The sequence below is a fragment of the Balaenoptera borealis genome (genome assembly GCF_965194805.1).
Source record: "Balaenoptera borealis genome assembly, chromosome: 4".
Taxonomy (NCBI): Eukaryota; Metazoa; Chordata; class Mammalia; order Artiodactyla; family Balaenopteridae; genus Balaenoptera; species Balaenoptera borealis.
In genome coordinates, this window is record NC_138861.1 from 138,156,576 (window position 1) to 138,179,266 (window position 22,691).

The following is a 22,691-nucleotide window of genomic DNA, read 5'->3' on the forward strand; positions in this document are numbered from 1 at the left end:
CCTAGAAGGTTGATAGTTAGAAATCCTGCCCTCATTTTTAGCAAAAGAAACCGCTGGCCAAGGAAGTAAATTATTTTGTTCAAAATCATGCAGCCAATAAGTCAATGATGAAAGGACTCAATGCAACTCTCCATGCAACTGTCATCTCCTGTAAACAAAAAATAAAAAGTAAAGGGGAAAAACTTGCTAGGGTAGCAGCAGAAGAAAAATGTGGTGAGATCCTGCAATTTATTTGGGGAAATGGTGCTGGAGCAACTGGATATCCATATGGAAAAATGGATTTTGACCTCTACCTCACATCATACACAAAAATCAATTCAAGATGAATCATGGTCCTAAGTGAAAAAAGTAAATCAATAAAGTTTTAAGAAGAAAACATAGGAGATTGTCTTTCTAACCTTATTATAGACACAGAGTTCTTAAGTAGAATAAAAAAAAAGCACTAACCATATAAGGAAGACAAAGGATAATTTGGACTTAAAAAAACCCACCAAATTTCTTTTTATAAAGTGACACAATAGACAGAGGGAATTGCGAAATACAGGATAGCAAATGTCTACAAATGTCTGACAAATACATCAGGATACATAAGGAACTACCACAAATCAATAAGAAAGATAAACCATCATATTAAAAAAAACACAGTTGAATTCACTTCACAAGAAAGTATCTAAAAAAAATAAGCAAATGAAAAAGGGCCCCCAAATATCAATCATCAGGGACATGTAAATTAAGCCACAATGAGATCGAGCTACACCCACCCAAACTGTGAAAATTAAAAAGATAATACCAAGTTTTGCCAAGCTTGTGGAGAAACTGAAACATACCCTCACTCTGTAGTGTAAATAGGTAAAATCACTTTGGAACACTGGCAATATTTGCTAACCCTAGATACACAGGGATAAATCTTACAGACGTTATAGTGAGTGAGAAAAAGAAAAAGCCAAGACAAAAGGGAAATTACTGAATGATTTCAGTTATATGAAGTTCCAGACTGGGCATAAGTAATCAACTGAGATAAAATTTAGAATAGAGGTTGCCCTGGAAGACACATAGATTGGGACGGGACCCAAGGGAAATTTATGGGGTGATGGAAATATTCTGTATCTTGATCTGGGTAGTGATTAAGTGGTATGTATATATTCCAACTCCTCCTTGAGCTACAACTTAAAATTAGTCACATAAAAACACTATGTTTATAATGTGCCTAAATAAAAAGATGGAAAAAAATGCAGTGGAACCTAAGTAAGTAAGTTCGTTTCAATTTGTAGTTCTAGCACACAATTCACAGATGAAATGGTACTTGAACTAAACATTCATTTAATAAATGATCATTATGCTTCTTCTATTTGCCAGCCGTTTATTAGGTATTAAAAATACCTGGAAGGTAACACAGTTGACACCCTCATGGAGCTTAGACTGGTGGTCATGAATGGTGAATAGAATGCCTATATATAAGAGGGAAGATGATTCCAAGCTGGACAAATGGGTTGTAGAAGTGAAGTTTGGAAGTGCATGAATTACATAAGAAATGAAAAATAGTTCAGTTTGATAGAGTTTCATTGAATAATATGAGAATCCCAAATCCAAGTTTCTCTTCCTTGTATAGAAATATATTCATTGTCTTTCTGTCTTTGTGTTTTCCTATCTGTTTTCCTTTGTTTTTCCCTCCCTCCCTCCCTTCCTCCCTTCCTTTTCTTCCCTTTCTTCCTTTTATTCTTTCAGTTACTGTTTAAAAAATTTCCAGTAAAATTGCATTGATCCCCAACTCACATATTTTATATACTCTGATGGGCTCATTATATTAGCATTATAATCATCTATCTATCTATCTATATTTTGTATCACCAGAAAGAGGAGATTTTACAGAATTCTAAATTCCTAGGTAACCAACTTACCACAAACCGCCGCATTGGGTTTCAAAGAGTGATATGCAAAAGGGTATTTGGAGCTACTATTTCAAATTACATAATTTTTTTTTTCACCCTGAATTCCAATGTAAAGCTCTTATTCCTATTGAATCAGTGTGAGATGGACAGTATGTGGGCCATGATGATTCTTTTTTAACACTCTGGCTTGAGTCTTTGGTCTCTTTCCCTCAAGCCCATACCCTAATTCTGATCTCAGGGAAAAAGAAGTTTTTTTCACTGAGGTCTAGAACAAAGTTGGTGCATTCATCCAGTCCCAGGCCTTCCCAGAGCTGGAAAGGCCTTTGAACCACAAAACATCACAGCTAAGTAGTTACCACCATCACTTTGAAGATGGAGATATTTGGATTCTAAGGTCAATTCTGCTACCCATTTGACCTTGAGAACGTTGTTTACCTTCTTGACCTTCAGTTTCTTCTTTTATAGTTAATAAATAATACTTATTGACACTTATGGCAGCCATTGTTTAAAGCATCCTCTAGATATTCACTCATTTAATGCACAAAGCAATGGAATAAAAAGAATATTATTTTTGTCCTCATTTTACAGATGAAAAACCTAAAGAAAAGGCAGTTTAAGTAACTTACCTGAGGTCCATAACTTATAAGTGACTTAAAGACTGTTCTGAAACCTAGTCTGGGTCCAGAGTTCACATTTTTCACATTACCACATTTTCTTACTGCTTTAAGATAACTAGTATTAAGAATAACATAGTACCTTCTCCTAGACTTGCTTCAAAGCTACATTCAGTTAACACATGTAAAGTTCTTAGAAAGTTCCTAGCCTAGAGTAAATATTCAATATAGGTTAGTAATCATTATCATTTTTAAATGCAAGAATAATATCATTTTCTAATGAGGATTAAATTAAATGATGCATGCAAATAACTTAGAAATTAAAAATGCTCACATAATAATAATACGTTATTATTATTTGGCCAGCTATGAAGGACAGAATGTTCAAAAAATTCACAAGAGGGAATCCAGACATGCGTCACTTCCACTTCCTGGGCAATATGGGATCAAGGCTCACTTCCCTTGCTTGCAGTGGTGGCAGTCGAAAGAAAAAAACAGAGGGAATCCAAATTGAGCTCATTATGTGAATTCAAAAGGAATTAATCTTTCACTTGCACCTGAAGCTTCCATCCCTCAGTAGTGTGACCTCATAGTGCCCTTTATCCATATCACTATCATTATTATTCTTGGAGTGGTGAGAGGTTCGAGGCATTAAGCACCCTCTAGTTGTTGAGGGAGAGAGAGATTATTTTTGTAGTTCTGCATGCAGAAGACACTGTGGGAGAACATTTTATGCTATCGTCCAATCCAGTCACTCAGGCTTCAAGTATGTCTTTTACTTAAAATTCCAGCGTTGAAATAAATTTCTAGGTCCAAGACGGAGCTGCTCCTGCTTGGGGCCCATGTCAGCAGAATGGAAACTTAGGTAAGTCTGTGTGCCTGTAAATGCTCCACTTGACCACAGGGAAAGGATTTCAGTCTAAAACGGAACCAGAGGATAGGAAATGAATCTCAGGCACACGCTCTCAAGAAGAACGGACCTTAAGAACTGACAGGCTGATTTCATGTAAGTTCCTGATTTACAGAAGAGACTTATCTCCTGACCAATGAACATCCGCCAAGAATCTCTCCCCATCCTCAAGGCTCTAAACTTCCTGCTTGGACTCCGGCTGGACTCTCCCCTGTTTGCACCGGTTGCCCATAAATACAGCCCGCCCGAACCGTCAATAGATTTGCTCGTAGTTTAGTACTGCATGCATTTCCTGGATTGCAGATCCACCGTCATACTGAAAAAATGTCCACTTCTCAAATCATAAGTATCTTGTGAAAATGCATGCTTTGAACTAGGTCCTCACTAAATGATGATTAAATGAATGAATAAATAAATAGAAGGCCACCCAAGTTAACTATTGAAACTAAAGACTAGGGAAGTAGTCTGTTATTTTTATTTTTTAAAATAAATGTATTTATTTTTGGCTGTGTTGGGTCTTCGTTGCTGCACGTGGGCTTTCTCTAGTGGCTACTGGGGGCTGCTCTTTGCAGTGCAGGGCTTCTCATTGCAGGCTCAGTAGTTGTGGCGCAGGGGCTTATTTGCTCCGCGGCATGTGGAATCTTCCCCGGGCCCAGGAATTGAACCCATGTGCCCTGCATTGGCAGGCAGATTTCTAACCACTGCGCCGCTAGGGAAGTCCTGTTATTTATTTTTTTAATTGCCCTAAGAATTTGAGAATAAATAAACCCACAAGAAAATATTTTCTTCCTCAGTGGAGTAATTAAATCAGGTAATGTATGTAAACTAGTGGATACAAAGTCTACGCTACATTCTAGTCTCCTTGCCCTTTTTTTTCTTTTTTCTCTTTTTAATACGAATTCTGGCGCCAAAAGCTGCCTACGGCGTCCACAGCCGCAGCGCGCGCGCTCGGGATCCCTCCGCCGCGTGTCCGGCCCGCGCGCCGCCCCTGGCGGGCTCGGATCTCTCCTCCCGCGGAGAGAGCGAAGGGCTTTGGGCCGAGTTTCAGGGGAAGCCGCGCGGAGAGGGTCGAGGGCCCGAGCGGACGGACCGTGAGCCCTTCCCTTTTAACAATGTCTCACTCAGCAGAGTACTGTGACACCAAGATGAATTTAATGAAATTTCGTGATGTACTGGCAAAAAAGGGTACTTTCTTCTGTCGAAGAAACACCGTGCCGGAGGCGTGTGGAGAAGGCAGGAACGTTTCCAACAAGCGGACGCTAAGCCGGCCTGTGGCAGGGAGGATATCCTTATCTACCAGGGGTAAGAAAGTCCTTTTCTGTTTCGTATTCCTTTCTACTTAGTGCCAGAACGAGACTTATTACGTTATATAAGTTTTCAGATAACTCTTTGGGAAGTAAAATCTTAAGTATTTTAACAAAGTTCATCTGCTACGATCAACTTTTATTTTTTGTTATTTAATTAGAAGGTACTTCTGACACATCTAATCCAAAGCTCTCATTAAATAAGACAAGCAGTAAAAGCTTTAATGCCAATCATGCAGAAACTACGTGGATATGACAAATTCTTTTTCATTATCATGTAAACATATTAAAAGCACAATTTCATGGCCAAGAAATGTAAGATGAACCAATTTATACGTATGTAAACAAATATCATAGGAACTACATTAAAAATTAAACATCACCAAAATCCTTCCTGTAGTAAAGTTGTCCCTTGCACATTGAACTAAAAGGTTGTATGTTATTATTTCTACCAAATGTTTATTAATGTTCATAGATCTAAATTAGTTAATTCCTGTGATTTAAAACTCTTAATTAAACCTTAGGGTATTTTCTTCTTTTAAAATTTAATATAAAGTGATAAAAATAAAGATATATGTGAAGAAAAAAGTAGTTATAATATTAAAATTTTAATGAATTTTCTTGGCTCTCATGTAAAAAATGTCATGGACTGAAATATTTTATATCAAAATAGCAAAGCTTTCCCCCATCATTAATTTCATCAGTTATATCTGTGGCCCAGTAATCCAATCTTGAGTCACTTTTCTAATTTATGTATGTCATTTAAGGAGTTTAAAATTTGCCTAGTGGCTATTTCATTACCTGTCACTTCATGAATTGTGAGGTGATATATTTACATGAAAAGAAAGTTGATGAGTCAATGGTATGAGTCATTATATTAAAGCCATAATTATAAACCATTAACTTACGTTCTTTTGAAAAACTTTCCGAATCCCTAATATAGTTCAGATTTAAAAGATTTTCTGTAGATGGAACTCTTCTTTTCCCAAAGTTGCCTTCTACAGACTTGATGATTTTAAATTTCTTCTCTGTATAATACCATACTATATTTTAAAATAGAAAAGCAGATGAAATCTATTATTCTTAACGATTTAGATTGGCTTAGTTTGGAAGCTATTCCGTAGAATTCAATTACATGATTTGAGAAGTTATTTTAACTCTTTGTTTTCAGAGCCATATTAAAATACAAGATTACCTCCCCCCTCCAATGGAGTAAATTTTTGGTAAAAAGATATCAGGACCAAATTCTGGTTCCTTTCCTAAGGAAGGCACGTGTTGGCTTTTAGTTTGAGATTTAGGATAATTGTAAACAGAGAATAACATCAAACATTAAACTGTGACTTGAAATTATCCACATCAGTGCCAACTCTTATATACAAAACACTCCAAAGCCTATGTTCTGTTTTTAAGAAATTTGACTCATTGTATTCTAGCAATATGGAAATGCCACGCAATATCCAAGATCAGGGAGTAGTTTAGGTGATGATGACATTACTTTCTCAAAATCATTACCTGATATGATCATCTATTTTCTATATCACATTCAAACAATTAAAAAATATGAAATAAAAATCAAACCTAACAAAAAAATGTATTACAATAGTTCTCATAGAAATACAAGTGACTATGGAATTAGCACTGTGGCATTCATGTTGCTATTTATTTTCTCAAAATATTGACCTCTGCAGCCACACTCCTAATTCAACAGAGACACAGAAATTTCAGGTAGCTTTGTTTCCCCAGGATATAGCTCCTGGCTGCCATTTGGTTTCACAGTACTCTGCATGCTGGAAGGAAGGCTTTCACGATGGTGTTCTGTTATCCTATATACTGGTTTCTTGATCTCTCACAAAATTAGCATCAAAGATTGGTGAAAAATTGCTGGTGACAGCTTGTCAAGAAGTGTTGTGGATTGCTTTATTGAACTCTGTCGTTCACCTTTTATTTATTTGCAAGTCATAGGGATTGATTTTGAGGTATATGCCATTGAGCTTTATTTGGTCCATAGTAGAGCCTAAGACAGACCCCTTATGTAAAAAACATATTATTAATTTTAAAGCGGATTGTATAAGAAAGCAGAGATAGAATTAAGCAAATTAGTAGGTATTAATAGGAAAAAACAAAACAAAACACCAAGATGTCATACCCTGCAGTTCTGGATTATTACAAATGCTAAAGTCTTGTTTATCAGTCAGGTTCCCAGAAGGAATGGATTGCATTGTCAAGTTGAGAATTTGAACAGAGTTTAGTAAAGCTATTTACAAAGAAGTGGCAAGTTATAGCAAAATTTAAGGGGATTATGTTGTAATATGGGACATGGTTATTACCCTTAAATGTGAAAAGAAAGGGAAAGATGAAGTTATGGGACCTTGACAAGATCTGTGGTCATCAATTGAAGCACAAAGTAGGGCAGGGAAGGAGCTGTGGGGATGGGTTCCCCAATCTTCTTCCTCTCTCTAACCTCCTGCAGTGTTCTTGGCTGGATCTAACTGGTAGCCAGATAACAAGGAAGTTTGTTAAACAATCAGGGTTTGGAAGGTTAGGAAAGCAAAGAGGCACAGGAAAACACAATCTGTACACAGTGATTTATGATGGACGGGTAAAAATTGTTTGTTTTCTTAAACCACCTCTCGTAGCCTCCAATGCAAATATAATATGTCTTGATTTACAAGACAGCTCAGAATATATTGTTATATTAATCCCTTAAACTTACTGTAGAATAGAAATCAGGTAATGCTGATCCCATTTTGCACATGATTAAACAGCCTAGTAGAAGACTTGTAGCTCGGAAGTATTAGAACTTGGATTCGAACTCACCTTCTACTTTTAAGCCTAGTATTATTTCCATTAATTTCCAATTACTAAAAATATTTGAGAGTATATATTTTCTTCCCATTAAAAAGTAAATGATTATTTTTTTGACAACTTCAAGCATCTGCCCTCAATCAACTGAGTATTTGGTACATGAAGTCAAGTAACTGTTTTGGTTAAACTATTGGAACATAATTGACTATTAATCAATTAAGCTAATGGCTTATAGACTCAGTTTTAATAGTGTTAAACTAAAAGACAAACGCAGTCTTGAATCCAAAAGAGGCTCCTTCATCTTCTTGTATAATACTAGAGAATTTATTTCTGAAATATAGTCATTATATTATAATTATTGTTACATTTTGGGGGAAATTATTTAATTGTATGTTTGTGTATTTGTTCAGGCTTTGTCTTAATAATACCAAAGTGATCTAGTGTGAAGTAAGGCAGAATCCTTCCCTGGGTTACATTAAAAATTTAATGGCAGAGGGATGGTTTACCATTTTGGGCTGTCCTTGGTTAAAGCTGCATTTTATACTCTTCATCACAACATGTGTTCTGACTCTGCAGTCTCATAGTATAATGACTCAATGTGACATGGTGGACAGATAACTTGGTTACAGTAAGAGCTGGATCCAGTCTCAACTCTGGTACTAGCAAGTTATGAGTGTTAGCTTCTCAATCTATGAAGCATACTTTCTGAAAAATGTGGAGTGGTGTTCTATTGTTTAAAAATTATCTTCTACCTCAACTGTTCTTTCATTTTAGAATTGTTTCCTTCAGTACAAAGTATTGAATTCATGTAAACATGGCAAGTGCTTCTTGTGTATTGTTTAAAAAAAGAGTAAAACAAACGTTAGTTCTAATCCCTGCCATGAGAATTTGGGTCCAGTAGTAATTAGTTCCTTTGTTTTATGTTAATTAAAATGTACACTTTCATTAGTAGCAGTAGGATAAGAACTGCTAATTTAGTTTCTTTCCATTTTCTTCATTAACTTTAACATATTTACATGAAAGAAAAACTATATAGCAGCAAAATAAAGGCCTAATATTTCAATTTGGTGTAAGTAAATATGTGCAACTCTCTATATATCTTGGTTATTTAGAATAAATATATTAGGTTTCAGTTAATCAAAAAGCAAAGAATGTTGAAAGGTTAATTCAAATACTAACTTTTATTGTGTTCATTTTAGTAAGGCATGGAAACAGCATTAATGATTTTAAAAATATATTTCTTATGAAGGTATCTTTTAAAAAAATTTATTTATTTTAAGCTGCATTGGGTCTTCGTTGCTGTGTGCAGACTTTCTCTAGTTGTGGTGAGCAGGGACTACTCTTCGTTGTGGTGCGCGGGCTTCTCATTGCGGTGACTTCTCTTGTTGCAGAGCACAGGCTCTAGGTGCATAGGCTTAAGTAGTTGTGACTCGTGGGCTCAGTAGTTGTGGTGCACGGGCTTAGTTGCTCCGCGGCATGTGGGATCTTCCCGACCAGGGCTCGAACCCGTGTCCGCTGCATTGGCAGGCGGATTCTTAACCACTGCGCCACCAGGGAAGCCTTATTTAAGCACTTTTAAATTGAGTTGCTCTAGTAGAGCACTGACCAAGAAATCATCCTCTCAAGTTTAGAGTCTAAATACTTCTTAGTATCTAATACATCTCAGTGTTAAAACATTTTGTAAAAATATTTACTGATTTTGTTAATATGTAAAATTGCACATAAATATCAAAAGTATTGAATTTAGTTTGCAGGATAATTTGTAATTATTTCTAGCCGGGTCATTCTTTAGAGAGTTATTATCCATGTAGATATAGAGTTTGGGAAGCATTTCAAATCAAAAAGGAAAGTGAGTGGAGTTTTGTTTTTCCTTCAGCCTATGGGACGTCCTCTCTGAGGAGGCATGGAGCTGTCCTAGCTGTCTACACGCATCATTTCTCATTTGGTTGGTTTTCTGTACAGAAAAATCTCATCCTAAGTCTCAAATTATGTTTTCAAAGCCATGTGTAAGAAACTCTTGCCCAGGTGTCCCAGATGCGTGACTGAAGATTCTGATATCTCTTCTCCATCTGCATTCGACTGCTCTTTTCAGGATCCCTCTAGCACATGCTTCTTCAACTCGGGCTTTCTTTTGTGGCATTCCTTCTGGTCAGAGCACATTCCTCCCCTCTATTCACTCTTAAAACAGTTTAATATGATTTTCCTTCCAAAGTTTTCCCACAATACCCCGGCCCCGTCTGTACCTTCCATTTTCTCGTCCACCCTCCAACCCAGGGGATAACTATTAAATAATTGTTGTATTTGTGTTGGGGTCATCCTTAAACTTAAGTTCCAGGAGGGCATGGATTTTGTCAAGTTTGCCATCATTCAGATTGCTGCTTGTTACTGATTGAATTTTTTAAATGAGTAAGTGTTTGTCTCTTTTCCTTGAGGCTGTGCTCCATTCTCTGCAGAAATATTTTCTTTTACATACTAGAGAGTTGTTAGTCTTGGAGGCTTTAGACAAATATGAGGTAGTTTAACTCTCTGAATTGACCAGAGATAAATTTTCCTGAGGGTATTTAAGATTATGAAATACATGAACTAGTTGTAAACCTGTATCATGCTCCCAGTTAAAAAAAAGAGAGACAGAGAAAAAAAAAATCCGCAGTGATAATGGGTCCAGAAACACCACAAATTACATTGCAGTTCTGAGGAGACAGTTGTCTTATTCCTAATTACCTTTTTGAAATTCACCAAAGTGAAAATGCATGCTTAATAGAACCACATAATACTTTGAGTTTGTAGATGGAATTCTTGTTACAGCATATACTCTTTTTTTCTCATAGATTTCACACCCTTGCAAAAAACCTAGGGACAAGTGCTAAGTCATTTGATTTATGTAACTCTGAATTTCTTTGCTTTAGGATTATAAATCAGACTCTTACTGTCACTTTAATGCAGAAAGCGTTCTTTTGTGTTCATAATATAGATCAAGATGTGATTTAAGTCGAATCTTGTCAAGGTAACTCCTTTTTAAACCATGACAAGAGACTTGGCTGTAGCCCAAAACTAATGGGAGTCATATTTTATAATAAAAAGCAATATGTTAGTGGTAGAGGCTTTGCTGCTTCTTGCAGTCTCCACAAGCACAAATTCTTGTCAGTTTTCACAGCTAATGCATTTTTTTGTCAAGTCATAAGCACTTTTAAAAAACCTCTACTTAATATTATGGAAGACAGAAATTCTAATTTTCCAAAGGAAGCAGTGAAAGTAGAGATCTTAGCCTGGAGGAATAAGATGTATGATGCCTGACTATCAAAGAAATCCCATTTTGAAAAGAGACCATCAGAGAGTAGAGTAGTGTGAATATAAAATTGAACAAACTTTCAAATTGAACATAAAGGGGTGTCATATTGCCAGTACTTTTCCTTTTCCCCACATTTTATAAAGGGATTCTTCAGCTGATCAAATGGAAAAAGATGACAAGAAGTAAGTTATATTGTTTACATCTACTATTTAATGACTCCTGGGAGAAATGAAAGCTAATTTCACTTGTGTTTGCATGTACTGCAGACACTTGTCACACATTGCTTATAGCTCTTGTAAGGCCACTTGTCTGTAATGTAGAGCTAGATATTATTGATGTGAAACTATAGCAAAAGTTTCAGGAAAGCTAGTTAAACTTTTAACTTTTAATTTCTGTGACTGCCAGTGTGAGGAAGCCTAAGATACATTGAGTGAAATAAAGACCAGTGTGAGCAATTAAGTCAAATGGGGGAAATTCACTTCAAAAATACTGATTACGTTAAGAAGTCATCTTCCTAGAAAAGCAAGTCAGTTTTATTTATTAAATCTACAAATTTAATGGAAAGGAAAGACTAATTCCATTTACAACTTTAAATTAAGGAAACTTACTTTGTTCTTCAGTTTTTACATAGTATGTGAGATATCCAAAGCCCTTATTTGCCTATGAACTTCCCGGGTTTTCAGAGAGTTTCGGCATTTCAAGGACATTCATGTAGCTTCTTTTTAATATTTAGTTTTGAATTATGCAGATCCACTATGTTCACACTGTTATTCCTGTCTTCGTGTGTTCCTCCTTCGTGGAGTATCACAGATGGAGGTGAATGGTATTCTTTGATGTCAGTGTGGCTTTCTTTGAGAAGTATCACCAGTGGATTAGTAGATGTTATCTTTTTCCTTTGCTCTTAGGTGCTCTAGAATAAATTTATTCTGTCACAGGTGTCTTTCTTTTTTATTTTCTCCTTGGACTGTGTGATGATAATGTTCTTTATTTATGCAACCAAATTCCAAATAGCAATTAAGCTGCTTTGGACATTGTACTAAAATCTGTCACTTACCTAGTCTCATTTTGCTCTTCACAAATTAATTGGTGTGTAAGGTGATCAAAGTGTTTTTAATCTGTTTTCCATGTGAAAACTCCGTGGTTCAAAAAATTTAAGTAAATGGTAAAACCAGGATATTAATATAAGTCTCGTAACTCTAGTGGGCTTTTCCCCCTCACAAAGTTAGCTCAAATTATTTTAAAGACAAAGTCACCAACTTTTCTTAGGATTATGAACTTAGTAACTAAAGCATCTCTAAGTATTAATAAGAGTAATAAAGATGAGTCTTAAAGAGAAAGTTAATTCCTACAAAAATGTACACGTGTGCCTTGTTATTTCTTATTATAAGAACCATTGTTCCCAATAAAACATCTCAATAGAACCTGAAACTTTACCGTAACTTTTCACTTAATTTTTGTTGAGCACAACTAGAGATTATATGCAGAAAAAAAATGTTTTAGACAAAGAATCTTTTACTTATCTAATAAGAGACACTTAGTTTCATTCACTAACAATCTGTTACTAGGACACATAATATCTCTTTCATAGTCCTAGACTATTATATTCAGTGTCTGATTTAGGTCATTTCTATCGGAGTTAATTGCTTATATTACCTAGTAATTTAAAATTATTTAATTGCTATATTCTGTAATTCTTCAGACTTTTAAATTGACAGTTTTTGTTCTTGAAATCAGTACCTGTTATTAAAAATCATTAATTTTTTAGAAAAGAAAGTTGCTCTTTTTGATCCTAACTATATGGTAAAAATGGAGAATTGTGTGAATCACTCCATTTAGATCATTTAGTAAAGTGAGAGAATATCATCCACCTCAATTCTGTGACTTGATTTAAACTGTCTTAACATGTATTTGTTGTCTGTTAATATTCTCCCTAAGTAATCTCATCCACTCCAAAGGATTCAACTACCAGAGAGAGGCTGAGAACTGTGGAATTTCCATCTTCAATCTAGAAACTGTTCTGGGCTACAAGTTATATAGCCACTGCCCCACTAGATCTCTCTACTTAGATGTCTTAAACTAATAGACTCATGACTGCTGTTTGCACTCTTGAACTAGCCACTCCCTCAGTGTTTTCAGTCACATTCAAAGATAACACAGTTTATCCAGTTTCTGAAGACAATGATTTTGGCATTATTCTTGACTCCTCTCTTTTCCTCACTCCTCCTTGAGGTTATCACCAAATTGTATTGATCTACACCCTTCTCCATTCTGTCACCCTCTGTTTACTACCACTGCTATCGCTATAGACCAGAGAACCACTGCCCTTTATTGCTGAAACTAGAGATAGAGCCTCTTGGCCATCCTTTGTAATTCCTATTGCCATTTACAAAAAGTTTCACGCTTCGTATAGATAACAGGTATTATTAAAGTATTGTCTCTGCCCACCTCTTGAAGTTCATCTCTCATTCCTCTCTACTTCCACATCTGTGTATGCTTCAGATCAGTCAGACTTACTTCAGTTGGTTCTACACATACTTCCTCTTTTCACATCCAGGCATTACAACAGGAAATTGCTTCTTCCAGAAGCTCCTCTTCTTCACCACTACATCTTCACATACGTAAGTTTACGTCTTCATTTTTGTATTAACTAAGATGCCAGTTCCTTTGCGAATCTCCCCAGAGCAGATTAGGTGTCTCAGTAAATGATCACTCCACACCTCCTTTTATGACACTCATCAAAATAATAATTATGTGTTTATTGCCTATCTCTCCCCCTTGAATTTAAATTTCATTAGGGCATAGATTTTATTTCCTCTGCTGAATTCCTTGTATCTATCATAGGACACTGACTGACAAAGAATGAATGCAGTGAGGGTATGAGTATTTATTGAGTAAATGAATATCATTTTGATTCTTGATTATTTGCCCACGATACCATTCATTTCTGAAACCATCATGCCATCTACTTTGTGGAGAAATATATATTCACACATTTATATCCAAGTCCTAGTTTGCAATATAGAATCCAGTCAAGGCCAAAAACTTTCCTTTACCCTTGGGGTCAATTAGTAGCCTTCTTTTGATCCTGCCATTTAGCAGTGATGAATTTGGCTTTCAAGAATTGGGACTCTTCTAAAAAGCAAATTTAGTGAACTTATTCTTTAAAAATTATTTGCCAAATATTATTAAAATTTATGAAATTAAATTGGACAGAAATGTAAGTCTAAAGCCTAAAGATTTCAGAAACCAAATCATAAATTTTAAACCTCATAAATTGAATTCATACCCAAATAGCCCACACTGATTCCACTTATTTTTTTTTTATGACAGCAGGTATATAAGTAAGACACTTACATCCAGAACAAGTCAGAAATGATTACATTTGAAAGTTTTCATTGCATTCCTTTGGGATTTTGGTCTTGTGTGAATTAAATAAAAATGCACATTTTCATATTATGGAACTATGATTTGTCATTTTCTGTGATTTTGTCAGGTATACCCTGAATTCTAGTCTTCATTCTGTCACAAAGCTACATTCCACTGCTAATTATAAATCATGTTAATATCTTTGGTTGCCACATAATGTACAGAAAGGAGAGTGCCATTAACCATTTCCTTTCAGAAATGAGTGTCACTTTGTCATTTGTCTACTGCTACCATCATAACTGTGGAGCACATGCAATGGACTTTAACTCATAACTACTTGCCTTTGACAATGCAAATTCTTTAGCAAATTAAGTTTTATACAATGCTAATTTTAAAAAGCGATAGTGACTATCCGTCTCAATTTCAAAGTATGATAGATTTCCTTAGATGATGAACATTTTTAAATTATTAAATTTTCCAATTAGAAATGCATCAGTATGGCAAAGCTTACTAACTTTCCACAGTATCCATTCTCACACTACCCTCCTTTCACACTTGTTTAAGTAGGGTCCACGGAAGTCCAGCTGGAGAGTACATTTCTCAGCTTTCTTGTATGTTTCCACATGGCTAAGTTCTCAGTAATGTAAAATAAGCAGCAGTCATATAGACAGGTCCCATGCCAGTTTCTTAAGAGAACAGTGCTTTCCCTCTATTCCTTCTCTTTCTCTTTTCTTGGAGTTGATAGAGTAAGCCAGTTTCAGACTTGTAGATGGGACAGTTGGGTTGCAAAGTATGGAGAAGATGACCCACCTAAACTGGGACTGAAACATACAGAGGAATGCAATTTGAAGAGAAACCTATATCTTTTTTTTTTTTTCCCTTTTTTTAAAAAATTTATTTTTATTTATTTTTTTATGGCTGTGTTGGGTCTTCGTTTCTGTGCGAGTGCTTTCTCTAGTTGCGGCAAGTGGGGGCCACTCTTCATCGCGGTGCGCGGGCCTCTCATTACCACGGCCTCTCTTGTTGCGGAGCACAGGCTCCAGACGCGCAGGCTCAGTAGTTGTGGCTCACGGGCCCAGTTGCTCCACGGCATGTGGGATCTTCCCAGACCAGGGCTCGAACCCGTATCCCCTGCATTGGCAGGCAGATTCTCAACCACTGCACCACCAGGGAAGCCCGAGAAACCTGTATCTTATATCTTTTTTCATAATCATTTTTTGATTTCCTAAAAAAATTAAAATATAAATGCATATGGATATAGGGAGGGGGTGGGGGAAGGAAGGATTGTGAGTTTGGGATTAGCAGATGCAAACTAGTATATATAGGATGGATAAATAACAAGGTCCTACTGTCGAGCACAGGGAACTATATTCAATATCCTGTGATAAACCATAATGGAAAAGAATATGAAAAAGAATATATATAGCTATAACTGAGTCACTCGCTGTATAGCAGAAATTAACACAACATTTTAAATCAACTATACTTCAATAAAATTAAAAAAATAAAAAGTGCACATGGATATATATGTATGCATACCTGTGTATATATGCATGTATACATTTTAAAATCTGCTGACACATAGCTTAGATAATGTGTTTTGTGCTAAATTAAGGGCAGAAGAAATCCTTGTGATTGTAAAAAAGTGATAACGGTTAGGCAAGGGATTATCAAGGAAAGTAGACTTGATTCTTTTTCAAACTAATTAGTTTTTATTTCCTTTTTTAATGGAAAATGCTTGAATATGGACTCCTCTGTTGTAGGAAAAATAAATAGATTAAAAATTATTAACTCTAAAAGTTTGTTGACTATGTTCTTTTTGCGTAGTGTTGTGCAGCCCTCTGGTAGAAGGATAACGTCTTTCTGGGCTTGATGAAGTTATCGTTAGTCTTCTAGATTCTGAATAGAATTTTATTTAAAGGCATGAAGGGGATATACATGCCTAAGAATGGCCTGATAACATTAACCTGAATTTTAGCTCTAACTCTAGGTCTCCAAATAGCATAAATAAGTAACATTAGGTAATATAATGACTTATTTAAAGTTTCTTTTTCTTTATATTTTTGAAATTTTTCTGTGGTTGATACGTGTTAACATCTGCGTAGAACTAACATCAACGGCGTTCATAGTAATAATTATTCAGGTGAACTCTCTTTATCCCAAAACGCTATGTAGTGTCTTGGGCTTCCTCCCTTTTAACCCTATTGGTTATTAATAGGCAACTTCAAGCATCTGTGGGTGAGCCACTCATTAGTCATTCCCAGAGCATCACAAAATCATACATAAGAATAGATGTTATGTTTAGGGTCTTGCTAACTTGTGACTCTTCTTAAGATGCCTTATGTTTACAACTTTAAAAGGCAAAATATAAATTCTGATTTCATAGAGGCCAATATAAGCACCGTGGTCTAAATTTGGCTTTCCAAATTAGTATTATTACCAGAAAGCCTGAATGCCCACAGGATGGGCTGATGACAACTTGACTGTGTTCAGACATTTCCCAAATTAGGTGCTGTGTTTGAAAACTTGGCCAAGGGAGATTGACACAAGCTTCTCAGGGAACAGGGAGAAGAACAGAAGGCAGATCAGATTTGGGCCTGCCAATCTTTGACAGGCTTGCTTTAACTTTCTCTCTCTGAAGTTCTTTGTCTTATATTCTCTCTTCCCTGAAATTGTGACACAAAGGTTATGACAAGCATGTGAAAATAGCTAGTGACTTATTAATGTCGGCTATGACTTGAGCATCATAGAACAGCATAGGGTGGCACCAGTGATTTTCTTTCTTTCCATATATTGCAGCCAATCTCTTGAGCTGTCCAGAAGTGTCTTATTCCTTCAGTGAAATCAGATCACTGCATTAATATGCTCCTCTACTTCAAAGCCCATAGTTGTCACATTAATATTTTGCTTAAATCAACTTTCCCTGAAATATAAGAATACAAATTACTCAGCTCTTGAAATTCTTTTGCAGGCTCTTTTCCAACATCCAATTTACAAATATATTGAAGTAATGGACACTTTTAACAAACAGGAGTTTTCATTTATTTATATTCATCCAAATAGAATTGAAAAGAATATTGAAACAGGTTTTTTATGAAGTGGATCTAATAGTTAACAACCTCTTTACAATACTAAATTTTGAATCTTTAAAAAAAATCTCTATACGTTCAATTTGGGGACATGATTGCCTTTATTCTTCTACCCTTAGTTGTTTTAATAAGACTGTCATTTTTATTGGCTTAAGTTTGAGTACAGATATGCAAAGGCTGTCCTTGTAGAGCTATAGCTTATTTTGTTTTTCCTTCCTCCCGAAATTGAGAACAAGGTATTGTCAATAACAATAATAATACAAACTTTTGGGAGCAAGTCTGTCACTGCACACAATGATGGTTTTGAATTTAAAAGATAAATGAGGGGAATTTGGGGGAACAACTTAACATTCCTAGAGCAAAACAATTCTTATTTATCTTTGAAGGAAGGATGACAGCTAATAAAATGACATCTTTGCCTTCTTTATTTTTATGTTTTTGGCTCTAATTCTTTCAGAAGCTGTATCATCGACCTGTTAAAAGTGTATGTACATTTTGATTCTCGCTGTTCTTTCTGAAATAAAGTTTCTGTCCAATATTACTGGGTTTTTTTTAACATCTGTATTCCTATTATGTATTTTGGTTGAACTAATTGTGAAGTAGATTAAGAGAGCATATCATTTATCCAAGTCTTATGTTTCACTCAAGTTATAATAAAACAAACTGATCGTGTAATGTTTCAATATATAGTTATTAATAAAAGTAGTAATATTATTTAAATTTATTGCTCTTTTACCATGCAGAAGGCATTATCCTAAGTACTTTTTTATAGTTATATTTTTAAAATTTATTTATTTATTTTTGGCTGCATTGGGTCTTAATTGCTGCACATGGGCTTTCTCTAGTTGTGGTGAGCGGGGGCTACTCTTCGTTGTGGTGCACAGGCTTCTCATTGCGGTGGTTTCTCTTGTTGCGGAGCACGGGCTCTAGGCGCGCGGGCTTCAGTAGTTGTGGCACGTGGGCTCAGTAGTTGTGGCTCACAGGCTCTAGAGCGCAGGCTCAGTAGTTGTGGTGCACGGGCTTAGTTGCTCTGTGGCATGTGGGATCTTCCCGGACCAGGGCTCGAACCCGTGTCCCCTGCATTGGTAGGCAGACCCTTAAACACTGCGCCACCAGGGGAGTCCTCTAAGTACTTTTTATATACTATTTCTTTTTTGCCTCACAGCAAACCCTAACAAAGGTTTTACTATTATTCCAATTTTGCAGATGAAGAAACTGCTTCAGAGATTTAATAACTTGTTTAATATATAATGTAACTAGTTAATGGGAGGTTAACAGTCCAACCCAGAATTTATAATCATGTTTATGCCTGCTGGGCACCCATGTGACTCATAAACATTCTAAGACTTTCACTCTCCCTTAAAGTCTGCCACATCCTGAAAGTCTGATAAGTATTTATTCCAAGCCAAGAAAATAAAATGGATTGACTTCATTGGTCAATATGCATTAACACTGACTTCTTATCTCTGTAGTTTTATATTATGACTGAAAATAGCTGTGTCTTCTAAAGAAATGGTGTATCCTAAGCATATTAAGTTCACACAACCAAAAATCTGTCGAAATGCTGATGAGGGAATCACATAGTACTTCCACATACTTTGTATCCTGTGAACTTCCTAGTAATCACACAAAGAAGGAGGACACGCACACACTCACACAGAGTTTGTATAATATGAGGAAACTAGGGCTCTGGGAGATCAGGTTGCTCAGTTCCAAAGTCCAGGTCTCTTGGCTCACTGTTTCCCATACACATACATTTCCATTTGAAACGTTAAACAACAACCACGACTTTGTGCTAGTTGTAGCTAAGAAATAATCTTGCTGAAATTTTTAATTTTACAGGTGGACTAGCCAATATCCATAAAAATAGTGTGACTTGCTCAAAGTATGGGTTTATTTATCTTACTGTGCCACCAACTATCTTTATGATCTTTTGCAAATCACTTCAGTTCTCCGAGTTTCGGGTTTATAATGTCAAATAGGGGTTGCTTATGAACTTTCTGCTCTCTTGCAAAGTCCCTGTGCGTAATGCAGTATGTTTCCAGGGCTGCAGTGGCAGAGCCAAAGCAAGAACAGATCTCGTGGCTCGATTCCTGCTGTCCTCATCACTCATATTCGTCACTTGAGTTTGTATCACTGAGATAGGCTGGCTCATCCCAGTTCTAGGTGAACACAGAAATGATGTGCAGATATCTCCATGTACGTAGATTCCTGGGAGGAGAAAGGGCAGTGCTGTGAAAACCACTGGGATTCCAAGTCTAAGGCTTTAACACTTTTATGATGAAGAACCTCAGATTAATATCTTATCCACAAACTGAAATGTTAGCACATTATTTAGTGTGGTCCTTAATGGTAATATTTAATTTAAAACAGAATTGCAGAAGAGTAATCAGCATTTAACTGTTCCTAAAATACGTGCTTTGCTATGAATATGAATTGAGTCCCTTTGTTCTCTGTATAAAACTACTCCACAAAATGAACATTCACCTTCCATTTGGCAATTTGTTGTGGTTTATTTGTGGCACACCCACATATGGAAGCTCGTTCTCTCCTTTTACTTTCTTTAAATCACTGTCATATGCCAGTATTCTGCTGGCTACCCACCAAAAAACATGTGTGATGCACAGAGAGTTTCTTTAGTCAACTAAGGTTCTGGAGTCAAACAAATCTGGATTTAGTGACCTTGAACAAGCCTCCGTTTACCTAATTACAGAGCTGTTGTGAGGTTTAAATGAACACCACACACACACACACACACACACACACACACACACACACACACACACACTTAACCCTGTTCATGGAACATAGTAAGTACTCAGTAAATGTTAACTGTAGTGTTTCTTATGAAAAATCTTGCATAAAGACTAGGTTATCTCTGTGGATGTTTTCATAATTGAGGCAAATATTAAACATTGTTATAACTTATGATATTTTGCAATTAACACAAATCAAACTGTCTTTCAAATGAAATATGAATCTGAAAATTCTCTTTGGGAAATTAAACACATTAAAAAGGAGGGTGTAACCATTAGATAGCAAGCATATCAGAAACCAGAGTGACAGAGTTTTAGTTACTGTCTAATTGTTTCACGGACCATTCATATTTTTTAGTAGGAAGTTAGTTTAGCATTAAAATAGATACAATAAAATTCCCCTGCACCTCTGATTTCCAACTACTTCAACATCAAGATCTGCCTTCCTTAGTGGACCTGACCCTCAGTGTATTTGTCCAAGCATTTGCTGTGCAGTGACCATGCATCCGTATCCTGGATACATGTAAGATTTCCACTGATTTGGAAATATCAAAAAATCTTATTCAAGCACTTCTGTGATTTATTACAACTATTTATTAGAAACCTTGTGCTAAAGTTTTATAACTTCTTGCATGTGTATATTGCTGTAGAGTGTATGAAAATGTTTACATGAATTACCCATACAGTCCTGCAGACAACATAGAGTAAAATTTTATACTCTTTTAAAATTTGATGTAACTAGCATTCATTAAGAGACATGAAGTGATCCTGTCAGTTCTTGGTATTAAGCTCAAGAATGAAGCCTAATACTTTCTGGCTTTTTTCTCACATATTTTATCTCTATCTTGCTGCCTCCTGAAAGGAATGTAAATGGAATGCCCAGCAGCCACTTAGAAGCTGAGGCTGTTTCTGGTGGTTCTTTGCTGGTTCTTTACTGGAATTTTCAACGATCCCGATTCCATTGTCAGATAACATATACCATGAGAACTCTCAGTTCAGTCAGTCAGATGGTACAGCCAGGAGACAGAGGGAAGACCCAAGTAGATTAAGTGTGAAGCTAGAGGCAGGCATATGATTAGAATGCAAAGCCTCCATTCTCCATCCGTGTTTCTGATGCTGGGTTACTCTCTCCAAATGTTTTACGTAGTTGCCAAAAAATCTGCATAGAAATAATATTCATTTGTGCTTGCAGCATTCATTAGTTACCCTGCATTTTCTCTGAATATCAAATACATGCCCAAGTGAGATGAGATGTAAAAGCAGCAGGCAATGCAATCCAATTACCCAAGGAACAGTGCCAGTCCTCAGCCCAGCAACTGAATGGCTGAACCTCGAGGCCCCTGCACATCTATTTCTAATTGCTTAGACTTGGGAGTTTGGTTTGGTCATCAGCTTTAAAGAACCTAAAGAATCGCTTGAAATAACACTGGATTTTTAAAAATTTTATATGCATTTGTGCTTGAACACAGATCTCATCCCTCTTACTCTGAGTGTCTCCATTGTAACAGTCCTTCCTTGATTTGTCCTGTACAGGGGTACATGACCTCATATTTAATCACTCACACATTCCTTCTTCTTATGCTTTCATATCCTGTTTCTCCTAGCTATAATTCTAACCAATTGAACGTTTATTCCTTAAGTGGCAGCATGCCTCAACATATTTTTCATTGTTTGCTGATTTGTTTATTCAGCTGAGCTACAGGGTGTCAGTGAACTGACTGCAGGATGACACACGTAATGCTGGCAGGCAAGTCCTGGGAAAATCGAGGGACTATGGGCAGGCATTCTAGATGGTTCACTTGAGATCTGTGTTCCCCAATCAATATTCTTTGCTTTAAAATTGCTCCTGGATTTATACACAGTGACACTATCCAGAGCCGTATATTTCCATCTCTGCTTATAATTGCAATTTTGATTTTTTATTTGGATTATGAACCTGTGCCAGCTGGGTTTTCTTGTGTGGCTTCATTCTCAATGGCAGAAATGAGATCGATTTAATATTATAACCATATTGCAGCTTAAAAAGTATTTTTGCATTCTACCCTAGGGCAGGTGGCTTCATTTACGTTTTAAAAATAAGGAATTACAGGTTATTGATTATAAATTGCCATGCAGTGCAGGCTAATTTCTTTTGATTTTGCATACTGCAAGTCTCAGCCTTTCCTCAACAGGTCGTCTAAGTTTCCTAAGAAGATAGCCTTTTACAATTATTGTCTTTCAGCTTCATTTCTAACAATACTTCTCTTCACTCATTAACTCTTTTCTGGGCTCTTTCTAACTGCCAAGCTCTGTGCTGGCTGCTGAGTAAATGCCGGTGTTCTAGATGCCCTTGCAGCCAGTAACAACTTAGTTTATAGTTCGCTGGTAATTAGTGCCATTTTCCAAACAGTCCAGTTCTTCTGGGAATGTGTCAGAATTTCACTCCCTGTCTCCCTTGTCTTTGTCTGGTGCATGAGACCAGTTCTGTCCAATAAGGTGTAAACATAAATGTCACCTCAGGTTGAGTTTTTGTTGTGACACTAGGCAGTATCTTCTTCTCCCCGCTACCGAAACCAGCAGTGATCTAAGTAGGTAGGGGCTGTTCCGTTAGCCTGGTTCTTAGAGTGAGGTCAGTGACAACCTAGAGAAGAGACCACAATTTATATATGATGGGGATTTGGTGTGAGAAG

At 36.3% G+C, this 22,691-nt stretch overlaps 1 long non-coding RNA gene across 1 annotated transcript; it reads right to left on the bottom strand.

Moving 5' to 3' along the window:
• Window positions 1-1,673: 1,673 nt before the first annotated feature.
• LOC309627656 lies at window positions 1,674-20,949 on the bottom strand. The gene is made up of 2 exons (XR_014243901.1): window positions 15,363-20,949; window positions 1,674-15,034 (listed from the first exon to the last, which is right to left on the bottom strand). It is a non-coding gene; the product is annotated as an uncharacterized lncRNA (long non-coding RNA).
• Window positions 20,950-22,691: the final 1,742 nt, after the last annotated feature.